General features: G+C 38.1%; 1 protein-coding gene across 3 annotated transcripts in view; it reads right to left on the reverse strand.

Annotated features, from left to right (window-relative positions):
- Positions 1–20,699, reverse strand: part of LOC135698300 (protein qui-1) — a 252,835-nt gene extending 232,136 nt beyond the window's left edge. For all 3 annotated transcript variants that reach the window (XR_010517471.1, XM_065218228.1, XM_065218216.1), the window contains exon 1: positions 19,790–20,699. The gene's annotated coding sequence lies outside the window, so the exon portion shown is untranslated. The remainder of the gene's footprint in view (positions 1–19,789) is intronic.
- Between the last annotated feature and the right edge of the window lie 2,098 nt (positions 20,700–22,797).

Here is a 22,797-nt window from a genome sequence, read left to right on the forward strand (position 1 = left end):
CAATATCGCAGACATTGTATTGTTGAAAATAAAATTGAAGCACTGCTGGACAACTTTCATTGAAGATGTTCACAACATTACGTGCTATTTGACTATGTATTTCAGGAACATCCTCTAATTTTATATACCAGAGGAACTCAGACCAGCAGTTCACTTCTCGGTTCACTTATAGATCTAAATACGAAATGTAGGTTCTAGAGTGGGCTCAAGAGTAAGAGGCAGTTAATCATACCCCATTAGTACCCTTAATTCCAATAATGCTGCAACTCACACAAAACAAACTACAGAAGTAATATTCATCATCCTCTATAGTCTGCCTCCAAAAATGTTCCCCACCGGTTCAACTCTTTCCTTTTCACACCACGAAAGGTTACATAGGTTTCTGTTCTGCCTTTGAGGGCATTATAAAACCCTAAAACACAGTACTTTTATTATCCTATGAACACAAAACACCAAAGTTTCGCGTCATCCTCAATCCGATTTATCCTTGCAATTTCAAACCAAAACATTCAAGGTGTCAGAAATACCGGGCTGCCGGGATGGGTATTTTACAAACAATCGAAACTTGCTCTATGACCGGCACAATTGGCACATCTGCGGCACACTGACAAAAAATATGACCTAAGATTGGTGTGCGGAGTGACCCCTTGGATTTTCTCCATACGTGCGCTCTTTTTATAAGAGCGCAAAATGTTCCCATGGTTCGTTAAATTTTTTAATACTCTAATTTATTTCACTATTGATACTACACACCAAAAAATTGGTGGATAAATTCTCCGTCGAATGGCAGTTTATTGCATGACATATTTCCCATTAATGGTTTTGAGAAATATATGATTGAAAATTTCCCCATTTTTGTTACATGACTCATTTGCGATATTCTAGTGTACTACGTCAAAAGCTGCCTGAAATACTATGTTCTACAACTTTGCTGAGAAAACTTACTGTCTAACAGTTGAAATAAAAAAAAAGTTTTCTGAAGTACAGTTGCACCTTAAGAAAAACATAAGATGTGAAAGATAAAATTATCAATATCTTCTGAACAGCGCCAAAATGTAATTAATGAATTTTCACTTTTAAACCACCGGTGGAGTGATATTTAAGCGTGACTGCTTCTCACCCCAACACCGTTTGAAACATTTATGTAAGTTTCTGCGATATAAAGCACACACGTTTTAACGCTAGATTTATTTACCCGATATTTTATGTACATTTAAGTGTGATGTCGCATAAACCAGCAGTGTTGCATACAAGTTTGTAAACCATTTTCTGAAATTTGTCATTGTCTGGACAGACTTTCACGCGATATTGATAAAATTGTTATTCACATAGTCACTGATAAACTTGATCCTCAACAAAATTTCAGTCAAAATCTTATTCATTTTTTCGTCAATGACGAAAACTCACCTGGTAATTTCGTGCATTCTGAGTCACATTATTGTTATCCAGGTAGCTCAGGACGTAGATGCTTGCTCTTTAACGGATCCATTTTGCTCAAGTCATTTAATTTCGTTTCAAATTTAGCTGATAAAACAATCTGCACATGTTCGTCACTGATAATTGACATGGTTTGCCTTGACGATGACTTTTAGCTCAAATGAGTGACCAAAGCAGAATTTTTAATGTCGCCGTGTATTGTCGAGATTTTGCAGCACCAACTATAGCTTAAAATTTAACGAGGGGAGATTATTAAAATTTAGATTTTTTTCTTCTGTGCTACAATCCCAGCCGAGGTCGTTGAAGTTTCCTGAAGCAAACAAAATTCTGGTCACGCCTTCCATCAGAAGGGAAGAAAATACCTTTATCCTGTCCGTGTTGATGGGGTCGATAGCTAGGGTCTATATGTGTGGAGCCACCTTCCTGGCGTCGGTGATTGGAACTCTTTTATAAAACAGTGACCGAAAGAAACAAAAAGATAAAAACAAATAGGTATTTACAATATTTTCAAACAAAAAAGTATAAACATCGAGCTCCTTGAACTTAGTGAGAATTATAATAATACAGACTTCATAATTTGCATCAACCTTACTACTTTGTGTTGCGTTGACTCCCCAGCACCCACTCGAAATTTCCTTAACCGAGTTTTGACGTGGAAATTAATTTAAATCATTCCAAGTAGGCTCTCTCCATGTCAAAGGCAAAGTTGCTTCGAGTAACATAAAAAACACTTGACATCTCACTCCAATTAAAAACCAGCTTTCGTATCTCTTTCGCAAGAAATTATAATTGCACAACACCAACCAAACACAAATTGAGCCCCACTGCGCAACGCCTGTTCGTAGTTTGCCGTACGATCCTCACACTTTGTCAATTAAATCAATTTGCAGATAATCTTTTTTTTTCCCCATTTCTGCACATCGACGAAGTGCCGTCCCGTTTGCTTTAGCGAGTGAAAATGGCGCCAGCTAATGGCAAAATAACGACATTGGAAAAACATGATAAATGAATCAATTGGAGGAAGGAACCAGCAGTGTAGAAAAAGGGGGGCAGTGCATGGTCCCAAGCAGGGGGAAATAGAATTGATAACGAGCATTTATAGATAAGTTGAATATAATCAATATTGATTTAACAACACGCACTTGGTGGAGATGGGGAAACAATGTTGGCAACTGAAGTGAGGACAATGCAGCATTGAAGGGTCAGAAATTGAATTGAAAATCAACGTCGGGGATGAATTGACGAAAGTGGCTGAGTGGTTTTTCTTTTTTTCCAACAAGAGCCAAATTAAAATTTTCGGATCGAAGATTTGACATGCTTCTTGCGATTGAAGGATACTCTTGTAGCTGAAGATGTATTGGATATTTTTTTTTTTTCATGTTGCTCTTTGAAGAGGAAAAAGGTTTGTTCCTTTTTATTGAGAAATCTTGTAAATATGTCTGAAAGAATTTGTGTGCTAGCTTGGTAACATGACTATAGGGAGGGTGTACCAGTTATGGCTATACGTTCCTATTGTAGTGTGTTCCAATCATGGCCTATGCTGCCCCGTAATCGCAAGTCAGCCCCATCTGTAAAAAACTGGAAATGAAAAAACTGTGTTCATAGATTTTACAAGTTTTCTGATTTGACACTTATTTTGGAGGGATAGATTTAAAAATAAACGTACAATGTGATAGAATGCATCTATGTGTATCAAAAAATAGTGGAAACATTGGTGAAATTTTTATTTTTGGCCAAAATCTGAGTGGGACTGACTTGCGATTACATTTAACGTCAATGAGAAAAATAACCGCAAGTCAGTCACAATTCCATGACGATGCTGCATTAGTTTAGCACAGTATTGAACAGCACAAAGATACCATGGTCCCTGGGGAAGAGGTAAATCCTTTTTAATGCAAAATCCATCAAGCGATACATCAAAACACATGAGAAACTGTCAAACTGATTATCGTAAGAATCATATTGGTCATCCGGACATGTTCCAGATACCCTAGGGGAAGTGAACAAAATCTGTCTTGAGACAAATCCCACGATGCGATGTGTTGTCTAACATTTCTAGCATATGTTTTTCTAATGAGACTGACTTGCGGTTACTTTTCGCTGTGGGACAATTTGACTTGGTATTGTTTTTCATTTTTCTTGAACAAACCACCTTTTTTCAATAGCATATCTCAAACAACATAGAAAGATAAACTAACGGCGCCAGTGTTGTAGTGGTAAGCGTGATTACCTCTCACCCCAGCAGGCCTGGGTTCAATACCAGTCGGCGCCGCCGGGATGTTCTGAGGCATAACATCTCTGATCACGCCTTCCTTCGGATGGGAAGTAAAGCCGTTGGTCCCCGGTTCATGAGTTGATGGGTCGATAGGTAGGGTCCAGGTGTGGGAGCTGCCTTCTTGGCACGTCGGTAGCATTGGTGCTCAGCACGGAAAACAAGATCGACGGAAAAAACAAACCAAAGAAAAAAAAAATAGAAAGATAAACTGAATAATGATGCTAACACAAAATTTAGAAAATGCAGATGAGACTGACTTGCGATTACCGGCAGTATGGGAGTTCCAACGGTTTTGACAAACAACTATCCACGCATTTTATGTATGTTGTACCGTAGTGAATTAATACATTTATAAATTTAAGGTCACCATGAGTAGGGTAGATGACACTTTATACTGTTATTTGTACTTAAAAAGTTCAAGTTGAAAAACTATTAAAAAATAGTTGGAAAGAGACCCTATAGTATAAATAATCCATAATTCGTTAAACTGGATATTTCAATCAGGTTTGCAATTGCTCATAACAGCTAAAATGTTATTATTCGGAATTATGAAACTATGAGATATCATAACGATATTTTTTATTTGTAAGATGCAGGAAGAGGAGGTAAGGTTTGTGTATTTATGACACATAAAACCAGTCAATTTCTCTTCCAGAGTGTCACAATTACCGATTAGCTATAACGATTAGCGCTCTTTCATAGCGATTGCTCATTACGAATACGTAGACGCGATATTTTGAGGGCATCGACAATTTTGAGGGGTGTTAGTTAGAAAAGTTAGTTAATCCACCAAAACGGATTGGATCGACGGGAACCGAACTCTATGGTACATTAAAGTGATAATTGAGTTCAAACTTAAGCTTGATGGAAACGTTGGTCTTGAAGGATTAGTTGATGTAGAATGAACTGATGACATGGTGGATAACGCTTCCAATTCTAGTATAGTTTTCAAATTCTGAAGTGGTTCAATCAACTGGATCGTTAGAAAGCTTCAATGCGTTAGCTTGCAGTCAATAGATGCAGAGTACGTTTTCCGAGTTCAGTCTCTTCCAGCACTCTGGTTGTTGACGCAAATGCACGACATTTACCAGAAGGTCACTTACCCAGAGACGATGCACGATGATGACCGTTGTCATGCTGTTATCTAAAACAGGGAGTCAACAGATGAAGACATCGACACTCGGTTCAATTTTGAGCGAGTACTGGTGTAATAGAAGTCAAGTGCTTTAAGACGAAATCAATGATCCTTATAAGCTCATAAAACACCAAACACCAACACCAATTTCTTCACAATAAATATTGTCATGACAACAAGGTGTATACACATACAATTTTGAATTTCCATGCACATAAAAGAGCATGCATATTCATTTAAAATTAAATTGTTTTTTTTTTTTTTTTTTTATTTACACAACCTTAAATTTACATGCATGTAAAACTAAACGTCACTTGAATTTTACATGGTTTTAGATGGGCTCATCTTGTAATTTTACAGGACATTTAGAATTACACGCATTTCAGTGTATTACTACCTTATACTTAAATAAAACAGCAAAAAAGGTTATCTTCCATTCAATTCCATTTAATTAATTTTGATATCCACACAGCTCGAAAAAGAAGTGTAAATTTCTGTTCAAAATGATGCACATAAATGGAGCGTCACATATCATATAAGTTTACATTATAAATCATGTAAAGTTCTGAGACATGTCATGCAATGTAGCAAATATTGTATACAAAAGCCAATCTTTGTAAACAACATTGTTTACAAGTTGCTCGGCTGCGTGAAATGAAATAAAAGTTTACGTGAATGACATTTACATCACAATTAAAATTCAGAATTTTTATCTGTGCATGACAGATACGTATTTCGACTACAATGTGCAGTCTTCATCATTGTCATTCTCACTAAAGACTTATCAAAAACCTAACCGTCTTAAGTACTCATCCCCTAGGTAAAAATGTCAAGATCACAGGTATAAAATTACCAATCATACAAAAAAAAATTAAGTGGAATTAAATGGAAGATAACCTTTTTTGTTGTTTTATTTAAGTATAAGGTAGTAATAAACTAAAATGCGTGTAATTCTAAATGTCCTGTTAAATTACAAAATAAGCTCATCTAAAGCCATCCATGTAAAATTCCAGTGATGTTTAGTTTACATGCATGTAAATTTAAAATCGTGTAAATTAAAAAAAAAATCAAATTTTACATGAATATGCAAGCTTTTTTTATGTGCATGGAAGTTCGTGTAACATAACAAAATAATTTTAACTGTGTAAGGAGGAAGAATGTTTGGCACGTTCTTTTAAACATATTATTTCCCAAGAGAAGTGACTCACACCAAGTGAATCCATTATTCTTACCTTTATCCGTGCGAAAATAAAATTTGATAACATTCGGTATTGCTGGCGTGTTATTATAATTTAATGCTACATAATATATTAGTTAAGAACGCAGTAACCTAGAAGATTACCAACCAAATAATATCAGCAGCCATACTCATATTATCAATCTATCACTTTAAGTTTAACTTATTTATCCTTGGATTTCATGTTTGCTGAAAATGGTTTTAAATAAATATATTGCCTTGTTATATGTTATTCAGAATATGACCATACAACAAATATCATATTACTACACAGATCACATGTTTCTAAGTGATATTGAACAACATTAGAAGTCTTGTAGTAGATGCAAGACGAGACATTGAGCAATAAATTTGATAAGTTTGACAATGTTTTGTAATAGAACTTATCGGAATAATACACTATTATTGAATACACCAGAAATTTCGTAATACTCACACTTTAGAATGCAAATTATTTCGGGTGGAAATGGAGAATTATCACTTTCTTGCTCTGAAATCATTTGTTGTTGATTTGCCATCTTCGCGAGTAATATTTGGCATGTGCATTTTTGACATTTGCTTGCAAAAGCAAAACTTATCAAATACAATGGATGAAAACAGTGGTGCCAATTCAAATGCTAATCATTTCGATTTAAAAACGTTATACAGTACATATTTTTCAACGGCAAATCACTTTGTCTCCAAGCGCAAATCAGTTGAATATCAATGATAAATCCTCGGATAAATCAATTCGATTCGTAGTACCGCATGACAGACTAAGTCAAGTGCAAGAGCATTTTGATTATCATATCTATTGACAACTTTTTACCTTGTGAGACAAAATGCATCGTAGCAGCAGACCTGTCCATATTATTTTGCTCTGATTATTTCCAATTCATTATATATTACTAGCAGACCCGGCGAACTTCGTCCCGCTCCAAATTTAATTTTTGATTTAAAAAAATTCGAGCATCCACGATTCTACTCTAAATTCATTCTTTTTTATCGAACATTCGCGGTCTAATGTATGCCACTCTGTTTTATACATAATATAGAGAAGAAAAGAAGACAGTTTTCCGACTTTCTATTGCTGATTATTCATAAAATGTATAAGTCAACTAATAAGCAGACGTCTTGCAAAAGTTAATGAAAATCATGACAAGAGCCACATGTGAAAAGGGCATACAAGCTTTTTGTAAACAAACCTTTGTAGGCCCTTTTCTCGCCAACCGAGGGTCGCCCTCGCAAACCAACAATATAATCGGTAAGGAGAAAGCTTCCCCTAACCGCTAATGTTAATTGTTTGTGTTGGTGTCATATGGGTGGCGAGAAAAGGGCATAAGAAGGATTGTTTACAAAAAAAGCTTGTATGCCCTTTTCACATGTTGTTCTTGATGTGTTAAATGAAATGTATAAGCGGTCACACATACCTTTTATGCATTCTTATAGGACTTATGTGGTTTGTCTTATGGAATATATAAGGCTGATGTTTTGGCAAAAATGTAAAAAAATTTTTTTTTTTTTTATGTTAATTTATTTGTACCGGCTCAATCGAATAAACTTTACAGAGCCGAGTTATCATTTTCATTATACATGATTATTGTCTTAAATCTAGAGTTAAAGGAATTGAACCGATTACTCGCGGTCGTCTCGAGGTTAGTGGAGATTTACAATTTTTTGGGTGGGGAAAGGGAGAAGGAGGTTTGAAATATGATTTATTATACAAATATTTAATTAATCCTAAAACATGAACTTATTTCTATTCATCTTGAAAACAAACATTAAAAAAAAACTACACGCACAATACACAAACTAAACACAAGGTTAATCAAACTTACAATCTAAGGTTAGTATTCTTAAAGTAAACATATATGAGTTTCATAAACTCCAGGTCACGTCTAGCCAAAATATCCCGAACTGGAACACTAGGTTGTCTACCTCGAGCCCGAAGGGAATCGCACAGCTCAGATCTGACTCCACGATGCTCAGCACAAGACCAAAGGATGTGATCGGCGTCTTGGTAGCCTTGCCCACATTCACAGAGATTGCTGTCTCCCAGCCCAACACGAAACAAGTGAGCGTTTAACGAATAGTGATTGGACATGAGGCGAGACATCAGACGAATGAAGTCTCGACCCACATCCAACCCCTTGAACCAAGGACTCTTCGACACCTTAGGGATGATCGAATATAGCCATCGTCCCAAACTCCCTTCACTCCATTTATTTTGCCAGCTGGCGAAGGACTGTTGACGATAAATGAAGAAAAATTCGTCGTAGGCGATTTGTCGATCGTAAATATCGCCTTCCATAGCGCCCACCTTAGCAAGTGAGTCAGCCATCTCATTGCCCGGAATCGAGCAATGAGATGGGACCCATGCAAAGGTGATGACAAAAGATCTTAAAGATAAAGCACTTAAAAGCTCTCGTATTTTCATGAGAAAATACGAGGAGTGCTTTACCGGCCTCATAGAGCGAATAGCCTCGACAGAACTGAGACTATCCGTAAAAATAAAATAATGATCTGGTGCAAGTGAGGCGATCGTTTCTAGCGTATAATATATTGCCGCCAGTTCAGCAACATATACGGAACAAGGAGCTTGAAGCATTCGAGAGGCGCTATGAAATTCGTTATAAATACCAAAACCAGCAGACGCCTCTATTAGTGATCCATCTGTGAAGAACGATCTTGCGGAATCAACTTGGCCAAACTTTGCAGCGTAAATTGACGGAACAATCATGGAACGATGATGTTCTGGGATTCCACGAATCTCCCGCGTCATAGATAAATCAAAACTAACTGAATTGCCGAAGTCGGAGAAGCATACACGATGGGGATTATGCTGTGAAGGGCTGACATCCTGAGTTATGTACACGTAGTACAATGACATAAAACGAGTTTGAGGGTTTAGCTCAAGAAGCTTCTCAAAGTTTTCGATTACCAGTGGGTTCATAACTTCACAACGGGTGAGGAGCCTGAGGGACAATTCCGAAAACCGATCCGATAGTGGCAACATGCCCGCCAACACTTCGAGACTCATCGTATGAGTCGAGTGCATGCATCCTAACGCGATACGAAGACAACGATACTGGATACGTTCCAGTTTGATGATGTGAGTTTTAGCCGCCGACTGGAAGCAAAAACTACCGTACTCCAAAACCGATAAAATCGTTGTCCGGTACAACGTTAGAAGATCTTGCGGATGAGCTCCCCACCACGTTCCGGTAATTGTTCGGAGAAAATTGATCCTTTGTTGGCATTTTCGTCTCAGATACTCAATGTGGGATCTCCAGGTGCATTTGGAATCGAACCAGACCCCAAGATATTTGAAAGACATGGACTGAGTGATCGGCTTACCCAAAAGTTGAAGCTTCGGTTGTGCTGGGCTATGCTTCCTAGAAAAAACGACCAACTCAGTTTTCTCCGAGGAGAATTCGATACCTAGCTCGATAGCCCAAGTAGACAAATTATCTAAGGTATCCTGTAAGGGTCCTTGCAGGTCGACCTCTTTGAGCCCTGTCATTGACACTACTCCGTCATCTGCAAGTTGTCTCAACTTGCAGTTGTCACTTAGACAATTGTCAATTTCTCTGACGTAGAAATTATACAAAAGGGGGCTTAAACATGAGCCCTGGGGGAGACCCATGTAACTAAATCGAGAAGCTGTAGAGTTTCCATGAGAAAAGCTCATATGTTTCTCTGACAGCAAATTGTACAAAAAGTTATTAATTAATGGGGAAAGGCCACAAGCGTGGAGTTTGTCTGAAAGGACTTCAACCGATACTGAATCAAAAGCCCCCTTAATATCCAAGAACACAGAAGCCATTTGCTCTTTTTTAGCAAAAGCCAACTGGATTTCTGTGGAAAGCAACGCGAGACAGTCGTTCGTTCCCTTACCCCTACGGAAACCAAATTGAGTATCTGAGAGTAGGTGGTTCGTCTCAACCCATTTGTCGAGGCGAAAAAGGATCATTTTCTCCAACAATTTTCGAATGCACGATAACATCGCGATGGGACGATACGAGTTATGATCTGACGCGGGTTTTCCAGGCTTTTTAATGGCTATAACTCTCACTCGCCTCCAATCATCTGGAACAATATTGAACTTCAGGAACTGACAAAACAAGTTCAACATGCGCCTCTTAGTGACGTCTGGGAGGTTCTTCAACAAGTCGAACTTGATCCTATCAGCCCCCGAAGCCGAATTGCGACACGAAAGGAGCGCGAGTGAGAGCTCCAGCATTGAAAAAGGCTGGCTGATCTCGTCTACCGAATTCGTCGTTTCGCGAGGAATCATCTGTGCCGGCACGGAATCAGGACATACTTTTCGCGCGAACTTGAGAATCCACCGATCCGAGTACTCCTCGCTCTCGTTGTTTGAAGACCGGTTACGCATCCTTCGCGCCGTGTTCCAAAGCGTATTCATCGACGTTTCGCGCGATAAACCGTCCACGAATTGCCGCCAGTATCCGCGTTTCTTGGCTTTGATGAGGCTCTTGAGTTCGTGTTCAAGAGTCGAGTACGCTTCGAAATACTCGGGTGTTCCGCGTTTCCGGAAAAGCTTAAACGCGTCGGACTTTTTACGATAAACCTCAGTGCATTGCTGGTCCCACCAAGGGGTAGGAGGTTTCCTACGAAAAGACGTTCCTGGAACCGGCCGAGTTTGAGCTCGAAGCGCGCTGTCCAAGATCAGATTGGAGAGGAAGTTATATTCCTCCAACGGTGGAAGCTCTTCTACCGACGACACGGCTTCATCTATCGCGGTCTTGAACGTTGTCCAATCGATATTACGGGTGAGGTCGTACGCGACGTTAACGGATTCCGACGGATTGAACCCACTGGCAATCGAAATTTTGATCGGCAAGTGATCACTACCGTGGGGATCCTGGATCACATTCCACGTGCAATCCAACGATAATGAATTAGAGCAAAGTGTGAGGTCTAATCTACTTCCATTTGAGGATGGACCAGCCAGACGTGTTACTTCTCCATTGTTAAGAATTGTCATATTGAAGTTATCACAGAGGTCATATATCAAAGTAGAACGGTTGTCATCATACAGTTCCCCCCAGCCTGTACCATGGGAATTAAAATCTCCCATAATCAACCGTGGAGTAGGAAGAACTGAACAGATATCTGAAAGTTGTTTTTGACTAATCGAAACTCGGGGAGGAATATACACAGAAGCAATACAAAGGCTCTTGCCTTTAACAAAAGCCTGACATGCGACAACTTCAATACCTGGAAATTGTGGAAGATTCACTCTATAGAAGGAATGGCACTTTTTGATCCCCAAAAGTACTCCTCCTCCACGCGAATCCTCACGATCCAGTCGAATAATGTTAAAATCATGAAAAGGAAGATCGATATCTGAAGAGAGCCAAGTTTCACACAGAGCAAATGCATCACAATCATTATTGTGAACCAAAAACTTAAACGATTCTATCTTAGGAATAAGACTTCGACAATTCCACTGTAGAACAGTGATCAAATCCCCGACCTCGTTTGGAAAATTATCCATCGAAGGAGATGATTGCTGCAAGGAGGGGCCACTTCAATGTCAACTGCTTCAAGAGGGTTTTCACAGTAGGAAGCATTGCCAGAACAATGCTTTTCAGAGGATCAGAAATATCGAGGTAATTGAGGATACTGTCCACAATGTTATCAAATGAGAACAACCCAGATGAAGAAGGGGCTTGTGTTCTGAAAATTGGGGCATCGGGGGTTTTGGATGTCCCCGGGAGAGGTGGAAAATCCTGGGTATAATCAGTTCTGCGGAATCCAGGAGGAGTAGAAGTCTCCTTTTTTCCACCACTCCTTGATTTGGGCAAGCTGATTTGGGGTTCTTGATCTGCAACTTTCCGCGAACGGATGCGTTTTCGTTTCCGGGCAGAACCTTCCGGAAAACTGAAAGAAACTCCCTCCTCAGCCAAGTCAGAGCCAGACTCGTCATCTGACAAAAGAGCGAAGGGATTTGTTTCGTTGGTCGATGGCTTGGCTGTCTTAAGCATTTCTGCAAAAGACCGCCTGGAACGTTCTTTAAGAGAGCGCTCTAGTTTTTCCCCGCGTTGTTTATACACCGGACACGACGAGAGACCATGAGGAGGAGATCCTTTGCAGTACACGCATTTTGGTGCCGTGACTGTGCAGGCGCCATCCTCGTGCTTCTCCCCGCATTTGGAACAGCGTGCCTTGCTGCCACAGTGAGAGGCCGTATGTCCCAACTGTTTGCAGTTTTGGCAGATCATGACCCGAGGAACAAACAAGCGCACAGGTAGCCGAAGTTTTCCCAACTCGATGTACTGAGGAAGGGCTGAACCAGAAAAGGTCACGCGAAACGAGTCTGTGGGGGTAAAACTCTTTTTACCCTCGCTGACAGATACTGAGCCCAGTTTTTGGACATCCAGTATCTTCACCGGGGGGAGCAAGGGGTTCTTGAAACGGCCAACCGCCTGCTTCTCCAAGATCTCGGGGGTCAGACTCGCTTCGGTGACCACACCTTCGATCTCCACATCACGAGCTGGTATGTAAACCCTGTACTCAATTGTAAAGAGCTGGGAGGCAGCAATCTCGTTAGCCTGCTTCAGGTTAGAAACGACAACACGAAGTTTATTATGCCTAACCTTCGTGATTTCGGTCACGGCCGAGTATCGCTTCGTCAGATCAGTGGAAATTTGCATCAAGTTCAAAGGTTTGTTTTTGGGCTGAAAGTAGACAACCCATGGCCCAGTCACGTCATCTGGATAGGCTCGCGATCGGGGGCTTTTCTGAGACGAACCATGAATGACAGGACGTTTTCGTCTTTTCTTGCCATCGAGTGGCAAACTGGTTTCATCTTCCGACAAAATGTCCATATCGTCTTCTGACGAGACGTCCATTTTGCCGTACTAGTGGGAGCGGTAAACGCTCTACCACTGAAACGATGCTTAAAACCACACAGACACAATAAACAGAAAAAAACTACAAACACAGAAACACAAAATTAAATTTAACTGATGGGCGAGAGAAAGAAACAGGAAAAAAAAAACTTATCTGCTATACTACTACCACCGAGTGATTACACAGCAGCAGCGGAGCGACGCGCAGCGTGGGTGACCTTCGATGCGCGTGTGCGGGCGATCTTTGTAGTGGTGTGCTTGTGTTAGGCTCGGCACTCAGCTGGACACACGATGATGGATGACCGGTATAAATGCGGAGGCAGATGCTGACACTCGATGACGATGATCTGTGTGCAGGTATGCGTGATCACGCACCGATGGCAAAATGGTTGGCGAATTGGCAATCGCAAAAACAATTTTCCTTCCGATGATGCCAAAAACACACTTTCTTCTCAGAAAAAAAACTCACTTTCAGATAATTGTTTAGCCGGGTACTATGCCAGTAATCACTAAGCGAGAAAAAACTGATAATTTAAACCAACCGAATACCGAGAAAACTTCCGAAATACCGGAGCGCGAAACAAGTCGACTGTACTTCTTGCTAGGTCGCAGTGGGATGAAAAATGTAAAAATGAAACACATGAATAAAATAATTGATTTTGTTTCGTGAAGAGAAAGACAGATCAAATCGGACGATCCGTTCTTTAGTCATAGCCGGTCTTATCAATGCCACTCTATTATATGTACATACATACATACATACATACAGCAATTACATAGAAAAAAGTTAAAGTGAGTCTCAGAATTTCATGAAAATAAGGTTCTTCTTTATCAAAAAATATTAGACTCGTATTTTTTTTTTATTCCGCCATTAGGAAGACCATTTCCCTATTAAGGAGAGTAAAAAAATATTTTTTTTTTTTTCAAAAATGCATGTCATCAAAAATTCATAAATTCTGGACCTCTTGACTAATTTTTACGGTTGACCCTTCAAATGAACGATGTTTAATGTAATTTTAAGAAATACTATGAAACACTCAGAGATATTTGATATTGTATGAAAAAATACGGTGCATATGCTTTTTCTTGATTTTCACTGCGAGGGTCTTCAACAACTTCTAGAGATGAACTAGCCTAAGGCTAAAACTCTCTAAAATAAAGATTAAAAAAAATCAACAACTTCTCATTTTAGTATTTTAAATTGAAAGATTATTTAATTTTACAAAATATTTCAAAAAAATCATTGCCAACAAACGAGTGATATACCTATGAGTTACAACTTAGACTCGTAGGTATTTCACTGGCTCGTAGGTACGATATAATGTGTCATATAAAACAAGGAATATTATGAAAGAAATCATCAGTTAGAAATCAAAGGTTCCTACTAGAACAGTGTAATCAAACAATATCTAAAAATGAAACGTAAGTGTTCAATGAGAGGTGTTTGGATGTTGAGTTCATGTGCCAGAAAAATCACCAATAAATTGTATGATTATGCAGTGAAAAAAAGAAGATTAAAATAGATGAGAGTAGCTCCTTTTTGTCAACGTTGCTACCACAAACTGTATGAACCCAATGATGCCGTGACCAAAGAAGCCATTGCAGGACCATCCAGAATCACTGCTTCAGGTACGTTATTTGAAAATTCATGTGATTCTTCTTTAAATTCTTTTCTTCTAACTACTAACTTAAACTCTTGTTTTATTGCAACCATTTTTCAGAGTACATCGAAGCAACCAGTAGGGTTATCTACCCCATTCCCGGTCTATTAGGCACAACCTTTCTTAATCTAGCGTAGTTTCGCACCAAACGGAATGTTATTATTGCAGATAGGTTCCAAATTTATTTACCTTTCCATGTGTACCGTTAGTTCTGATAAGGGATCGCGAAATATTCGTTTATTGTTGAAATGCAAAACTGCTTCTGGCGGCTCAACTTGGCCTACGGGTTTTCTTGGGCTTATTAGCCATTGAAACGCCATTGGGATTCTCTTTGGCCTATCGAACGGAAAGAAAAGTGAATTGGGTTCTTTAAAGGTATTGAGATAAATACATATTCGTAATCTGCATTAAAAATGGAACCCAAACCCAAAATTTCATCAACTTTGATACACTGGAACTATTTTAAATAAGTACGATAGCATTTGCAAAAATCACCTTATTAGCGCCCCTCAGTGTCACTTTGTATGGGAGCGAGCTGTCAGATTATCAGTTTAGCATCAAACAGTGAAGCTATTATTTTACTTCAAATCTTGATTTAAAAATCGAGATAAAAGTGTGTGGGTTCGAAAAAAAATATCGCTCTGCTCAGAAAACGAAACTCTTTCAGGTGATATATAAAAACCGATATATTTTTCAAAATTAAAGAACCGAATTCGCGAGTGCCTTTTGTACAATTCAGATCTTATTTTGCGTTCTTCAACACTTCATCTTGCAGCTATTGAATAGAAGCATCGTACCAAATGTTTGTTTGACACGTTCACGCCGAAGTCATCGATACAATTGATGTTTTGTGCTCGATAGGTCGGGAATGGGCGATTGGGCCGAATTAAGATTTTATACTACTGAATCAATTGCCGTTGTGTGGCCGTCCGGAATGGTTCATTCTCCCTGCCATGATGAATAATAAAAAATAAATTATTTGTATGTATTTGTGTTTGTAATCAATCATTTCTTATATTTATTTTCAGAGTCAGTGGAAACAACCGATCGAAAATGTATTCCTTATACAAATTAAGGATAAATATAAAGAAACATGAGACAGCAATGAGCGATACAGGATTTTAAACACACTTTTCAAAAGTGGTCTACATATAGAATTATGAAGGAGTTCAATGTTTCTCAACATATGGCCAACCAAGCAAAAGTACTTCTGCAAGAGAAAGGAATAATGTCGGTGCCTGTAAAAAAAAGCAGAGCTTCATTATGAGAACAAACGATAATGCTTGTTCGTTATTTTTACAATAGTGACAAAAAACACGACTTGTGTCCGGGAAAGAGAGATTATTTAATATCCAAAAATGATGAAGGTGGAATCTACGCACAAAGAAGATTAATTTTGTGTTACTTGTAGTAGGCGTACTCCATCTTCAAAAATACATATGATATTAAAATAGGATTTTCCATATTCGCCAGTAACCGTCCGAATCACTGCATTTTGGCAGGGACAAGTGGCTCGCATACCTTATGCGTTTGTATATATCATCAGAACGTTAAACTTATTTTTATAACACTACAAAGCAGATAATCACTCCCAGATGGTGTTGATTCCTATCAAGATTTGTTAACAAAAATAATTAGTCAAAATCCAAGTGCACACTGCTGGCTGCAGTGTTGCGAAAATTGTTCAGGAACGCAAATTTTGGCCACAGAAATAATAACTATTCTTAGTAACGGCCATATTGAATCAATACAATTCAAACAATGGCGTCAAGTAGAGAGATGCATTATGGACTTAGTTGAAATGGACACACAGGAATTTATTGATTCTTTTCTTAGTGCTGAACCTTATTCGACCAAATTACCTTATCTCATAGCCCCAATGGCCTTCATCCTAGTGCAATTCGACAAAATGACCCAGCATCACAAACAAATTGTTCACCTCCCCCTTAAAGTCTTCAATCGTAATCATACATGGCCTAAATCTCGCTTAATAGAGCTTGAATGTTTAGTAGCTGACTACTAAATATTATATTCAGCTTTGCCAACTTATTTTAGAAATGTTATTCTACATCTTTTGGAATATGTATCTAAAATGTTGTTAAGGTGGTATTACACTTATAAAATCTAACTTTTGTAATCACAAGATACTAGGTTTATGTCGTCGGCAATGTTGTAAAACTATAAATTTCTTGAAACTTTGCTCACACCGTTTATACATCATAAGTCTAGCGAGATGTAAATGGATTTACATATCTTAATAAAATTGTAAATGCAAATTTTTAAAAACATGCAGAATATTATTTCTAGAAACTTCTTCGAAGACATCTTGCTGCTGAAATATCGGGAAATTTCAGAATGGGCACGATCTGTGACATTTTCAAAACGCTCTTCCTGATTCAAATCCAAAATCATTTCACTTTGAAACCGAAATCGGATAAACTTTTTCAAATGACAGTTTTTTAGGCGCCCAATTTTCAAAAGTTTCATCAAAAGTGATGTGCAGACTTTTCAAATTCAAATGTTATACTTTTTATACCAACACAGTGTGAATTGAGCATGAATTTAAAAACACAGAAGAAGAAAAAAAAAATAACGAATAAAAATAAAAAATAGACATCGCTTCAATAAAATGCTAATTTCTTTTCAGGATCAACTCGGATCGTCTTCCGGTATTGGACAAATTTGAACATATAATTTTGTATTGAGTTTTATGATGTTTGACCCGTTTGCAACGCCAACTAGCGGCAAAAATCTCAATGAATTTCAGTAAAATCACCATAAATGGGAATACATTTCAAAATCTATGAGTTTTTCCTTTTCAAAACAATTTAAAAGGCAAACATTGGTTAAGAAATGATTAAGTTACTCTTGATAGTATGCGACCACTAACCTAAAATTGGTTTTTTAACAAAAACTTTAAATTTTGGGGGCGTTTGAACAATTCCTCGACTAGACTAACAACCTACAATCGAGTGACCTGAAAATTACGTTGTATTTTTGTTATTTGTAACACTGTGATAATCGATTCAAAATCGGAATCCATTGATCGCCTACCGGATAATCAGAATCTATGTAAAAGATTAAAAATTAATCGAAAATCGGTCTGTCCTTCACTAGAAAACCAAATCCTATGGCGATGCACGAGCTCCAAACAACAAAGGTCATGCTCGAATAAATGTGATATTTGTATATTCCCATCTGATTGTAAGGACGTTGTAGGTGCCATTATAGATCCTGAAATACATTGATTCACTGAAACGTATATAACTAGAATGGACGGCCACTCCCAGCCAAGTATTTAAAATTAATTGTTGTGCATTTTCACTAATTCATGAATTAAGCTAAACCAATGATAGGTGTTGTACTAATTTTAAGATACTTCTTGCGCTTTGATGGGTGGATTATTTTCTGGATGGATGTTTCTACTGGAACTTTTCGTGACGTGAAAATTCAGTTCTTATAAAACTATTTTATCCTCGTTACGTATTTATCAATCTCGATGAACTCAATTTTACATGACGTTTGTTTACGATTCATCCTTTGCATTCCGTCAGGTGTAAAATTATGTTTTCTGCGTTTTTAAAACCTACTAATTATGGTTGTTTGTGAGTAGTTTTTATGTTTATTTTCATTATTATTATTTTATTCACTTTACCACTCTTGAGTCAAGAAAATGTCCAGCCTTGTGAAAATGTTTTTTTTTTTGTATTAATTTACACGCTCAATCGAATAAACTTTACAGAGCCAAGTTATCATTTGCGTTATACATAATTAATGGCTTAAAGCTAGAGTTAAAGCAATTTAACCGATTACTCGCGGTCGTCTCGAGGTTAGTAGAGATTTACAGTTTTATGGATTTATGTAGAAGGAGAAGGAGGTTTGAGTTATGATTTACGATACAAATATTTCATTATTCCTAAAACATGAACTTATTCCTATTCAATTTGGTATCCGCAGCGTAATTATACAATTATTACAGGAACAAACATTAAAAAAAAACCACACGAACAAAACAAAAACTAAACACAAGGTTAGTCAAACTTACAATCTAAGGTTAATATTCTTTAAGAAAACATATATAAGTTGCATAAACTCCAGGTCGTGTCTACTCAAAATATTCCGAACTGGAACATTAGGTTGTCTACCTCGAGCTCGAATGGAATCATACAACTCGGATCTGACTCCGCGATGCTCAGCACAAGACCAAATAATGTGATCTGCGTCCTGGTAACCTTGTCCACATTCACAGAGATTGCTATCTCCCAGCCCAACACGGAACAAGTGAGCGTTTAACGAGTAGTGATTGGACATGAGGCGAGACATCATACGAATGAAGTCTCAACCCACCTCGAACCCTTTGAACCAAGGGTACTTCAAACCCAACTCCAAGGGTACGACCCAAACTCCCTTCGCTCCATTTATTCTGCCAGTTGAGCCGAGTGACTGTTGACGATAAATGAAGAAAAATTCATCGTAGGCGATTTGTCGATCGTAAATATCGCCTTTCATAGCACTCAGTTATGAAAATGTTGAATCCAAATATTTAGAAAGTGAAGTTTAATGGAAATTTGAACAGCTGATCTTTCAGGCAAACTTTATCCAGAATTTTGGAACTGGTATAATTAAAAAAAAGTATCAAACTAAATCAAACCGTTCAACACGCATCTTTAGATTATGGTTCTGAGTCATGGTTATGGTTATGGTTATGAGGTATTTTAAACAATAAATGCGAGCATTTTACTAATCAGTTTTGCTGTTGAAGTTTTGTACAAATTACCAAAGCCGCTGATATTTCTAAGTGTGTGTGTGTGATCAACTTGACCGTGTTTGCGGTATTTATTTATATTGATACAAAATTCAACTAAACAATTTATGTATCACATTCACATTGCTACTTTTTTAAAAAGAAGAAAAAAACCAAGAATAGAACTACTCAACCTGACGGCTATGCAAAATAATCAAGCAAAGACAACGAAATTACGGATTATTTACCATTCAAACTAAAATTGCAGCCCAGACCGATTGTTTACGTTACGTTCGACAGTGAGCTGCCCCATTTGTATCCACCCAACCCCTTGCCGTAGGTGAAACGACAAAGTGGAAGTAAAAGTGAGAAAATCTTAATCCAAACAAATAATAATCTTCCCTCTACCATATCCCATACATATAGCAACGATTATTATTTACCTAAATTTATGACGTCCAACTGCGAAATTGATTCACCAACGGAGCAGAGCACCAACCTACAGTTGGTCGATTCCAAATTCAATTTCCTTCACTGGTAACTTTTCTCCTTGTGTGTGTCCTGAAACACGTGTCGCTAATGAGCATTCGTTTTTCTTAGGTTCGGTTTAATGTAATATCATCAGCAATAGCGTAACAGAATTAATAATTTCGATTCACTGTTTGATTATGCTCTCGTCTGAAAACGTTTTGATATAATTGGAATTCTTCACGAATCTACACTTCTATCACCGTTTGATCTTACATCTCACAATTAAATTATTTTCAGCATCATCGAAGCGCTTTGCATGGATATTATCCTTAATTTTCACTCCCTCGTTGAGTTTCCTCTTTCTATTTCAATCTCACTGACATCCAGCCTGGTGAAATCTGCACTACTACACTATTTCTTCTCCATAATAAGTGCAAACATAAATAGCTTCGGAGTCGGCAAGCTCTACAGAAATTTTTCACTGCTCTATTTATACTTTATTATGTACTTCCTTATTTTTCTACATAGAGGCACCGCTCATCAAAATAGCCCGTAATACAACTTCCTTCGCCATGGGGTGCAAGCTATGAAATCCACTATCTGAACTCCAACTTCTCCTACACCACTAGTAGATGCATTGAATTTCCAACTCACAATCCACACGATGCCAAGATTCGAAACTCTGCTAGAATTCGCAACCTGCTGCGTCACCACCAACAACTCTGGCAGTGGAAGGTCCGAGGAACACTTCCAGCACAGTCTATCCCACAGATTACCAGAATTAACCCCGTAAACCAATGTATGTCTATGTGCAACACTGTGTGTATGCCTAACACCTAGTTCAGAACCGTTTGGCAGAGCGACGCGGATTTTCCAACCGAACACGACCAAAGTTTATCTCAGACTGAAAGGGAAAAGTAACTGCCGTACGGAAACTGCCCGAAAAAGCTTTTCCTAGCAAATTTTGCTCTCGGTCTCAGCACATCGTCTCCACAGCGCTGCCTGTGTCTGGGTTTCCTTCTCCCGGAGTACGGTGGTACTGATAGGAAAGCTCACCAGTTTTCCCACTGGTCCTTTTCAAAAACAGAGAGTGAGAAAATTGTTTCGTTAAGTTTAGCTACCCAACAGCATCTCTTTCAATCTCTCTTGCTCTCTGTTTGTTGATATATTTTGGACAGGACTCAACGAGACTGCCTGCTTGTTACAGGTGGTTTCCTAGTAATAATGAAACAACCGATGAGCGTCGCTGCATGTGATAACATTATGTACTTATTTATTTATTTCATAATCGTTGCTGAGTAAGGTGGAACCATTTAAATTTTCATTATCGTTGAAATTCATATCGAAAAAAAATACATTGGTTAGCGGCCATGATAAGTAAGCATGTCTGCCTCTCACTTCAAAGGGCTTGGGTTCAATCGCAGTCAGCGCCGTCGGGATTTTCTGAGACTTAAAATGTCTGATCTCTGAAGAGAACACTAATAAACAAATACCAAAAACGAACTGTATCCCGGATGGGTAAACTATCCCACAAATGGTTTGAATGATACCCCGACCCAAACACGTCGTTAAGCTCCCTTTTATGGTTATTTTTATAATGGAAGTAAAGCGCTTGGTCCAGTTGATGGAGCGATAAGTAGGGCGTTGGTAGCATTGGTACTCAGTACGGAAAGCAAGATCGACGGAACAAAAACATCTTAACTAAGGGGTTGTCCGTAAACTATGTAGACGATATTTGAGAGGATTAAGACTCGCTCCTTCGCTTCTTGACAATCGTCCATACAAATTTCTTGAAAGAGAACGTTCCAAGAAGCTATGCACAAATAGAGTTTTGCCATAATGCGACGTATTGTACTTACAGGAATCCTCCGAATAACACGATGCGTGGTGCCGTCCACCCTCTATAATTTCTCGGCTGTCTTCCAAAAGTTAGAGCTGGTTTGTGATTTGACCCCAAATTGACCCCAACCAGACACAAACAGGATCTAAAGATCGGACCCATCAATACAAATCTCCTGTTTTCATTGTTTTTTAGAACAATGCATCATCTGGACGGTTGCGGGACAAATGGGTGAAAGACAAAACGTCGAGTGACAAAACGTTGAATAACAAAAGGTCGATAGGACAAAAGATCGAGTGATAAATCGTCAAATGGACAACAGGTCGAATGCTGCAAAGAGGGTATTGTTTTCCACACAAGTATCTTAAGAAAATAGAAGAAAATTATATTACTTACAAACAAGCACATTTCTTTCAAATAATAATGTTTTTATGTTTTATGACACTACCCAAGCAACAATTTTTGTTTTATTTAAGTTTTATAGCAGTTGATATAACCAAATTATAAAACCTTCACTGACGACCACATTGCTTTAACAATCTCCTGAGAACCGCAATACAGCCATGTCATGGCCAATATGCCCAGTTTTAATGCAGTCATTAAAACTTGATATGCGAACTACTTTAGGAGCATAGGATTTATGTCAGTTTTATCACACTCTAGACGTGATTGTTAAAAATGAAAACATAAAACCTCCTCCAGGTCAGAAAGTTTTAACAGCCTTCTAATGACTACCATAAAACTATATTACAACCGCATAAATCGCTCCTGAAGAAGTTGATAAAACATGATACGCAAAACATTTTGACAACTTTGAAGGTTTTAAGTTGGGGTTTTTGGATGATAGTTAATATTGAGAAATATTTTATTGTGGTTTTATCCTCTCGATGTTTGATGTGAAATCATGATCCTTGTCAGTTGGTAATAATGGCTGATATTATTGTACATTGAAAATAAGACGACATTATTATAATTTTAAACCAATCTGTATATGCTTCACAGCATGCCGTGCAATATTTATGGTGATTATTAAACCAAATAGGAGCATAAATTTAGTGCGCCATATGAATACTAAAATATAGGGATATTTTTAATTTGTCTGCATTAGCACCATGCATTAAAGAGTCATTCAAAGATTAT

The sequence above is a fragment of the Ochlerotatus camptorhynchus genome, unplaced genomic scaffold, assembly GCF_037179485.1.
Source record: "Ochlerotatus camptorhynchus isolate MF236.1 unplaced genomic scaffold, CSIRO-AGI_Acam_v1.1 ptg000008l, whole genome shotgun sequence".
Taxonomy (NCBI): domain Eukaryota; kingdom Metazoa; phylum Arthropoda; class Insecta; order Diptera; family Culicidae; genus Ochlerotatus; species Ochlerotatus camptorhynchus.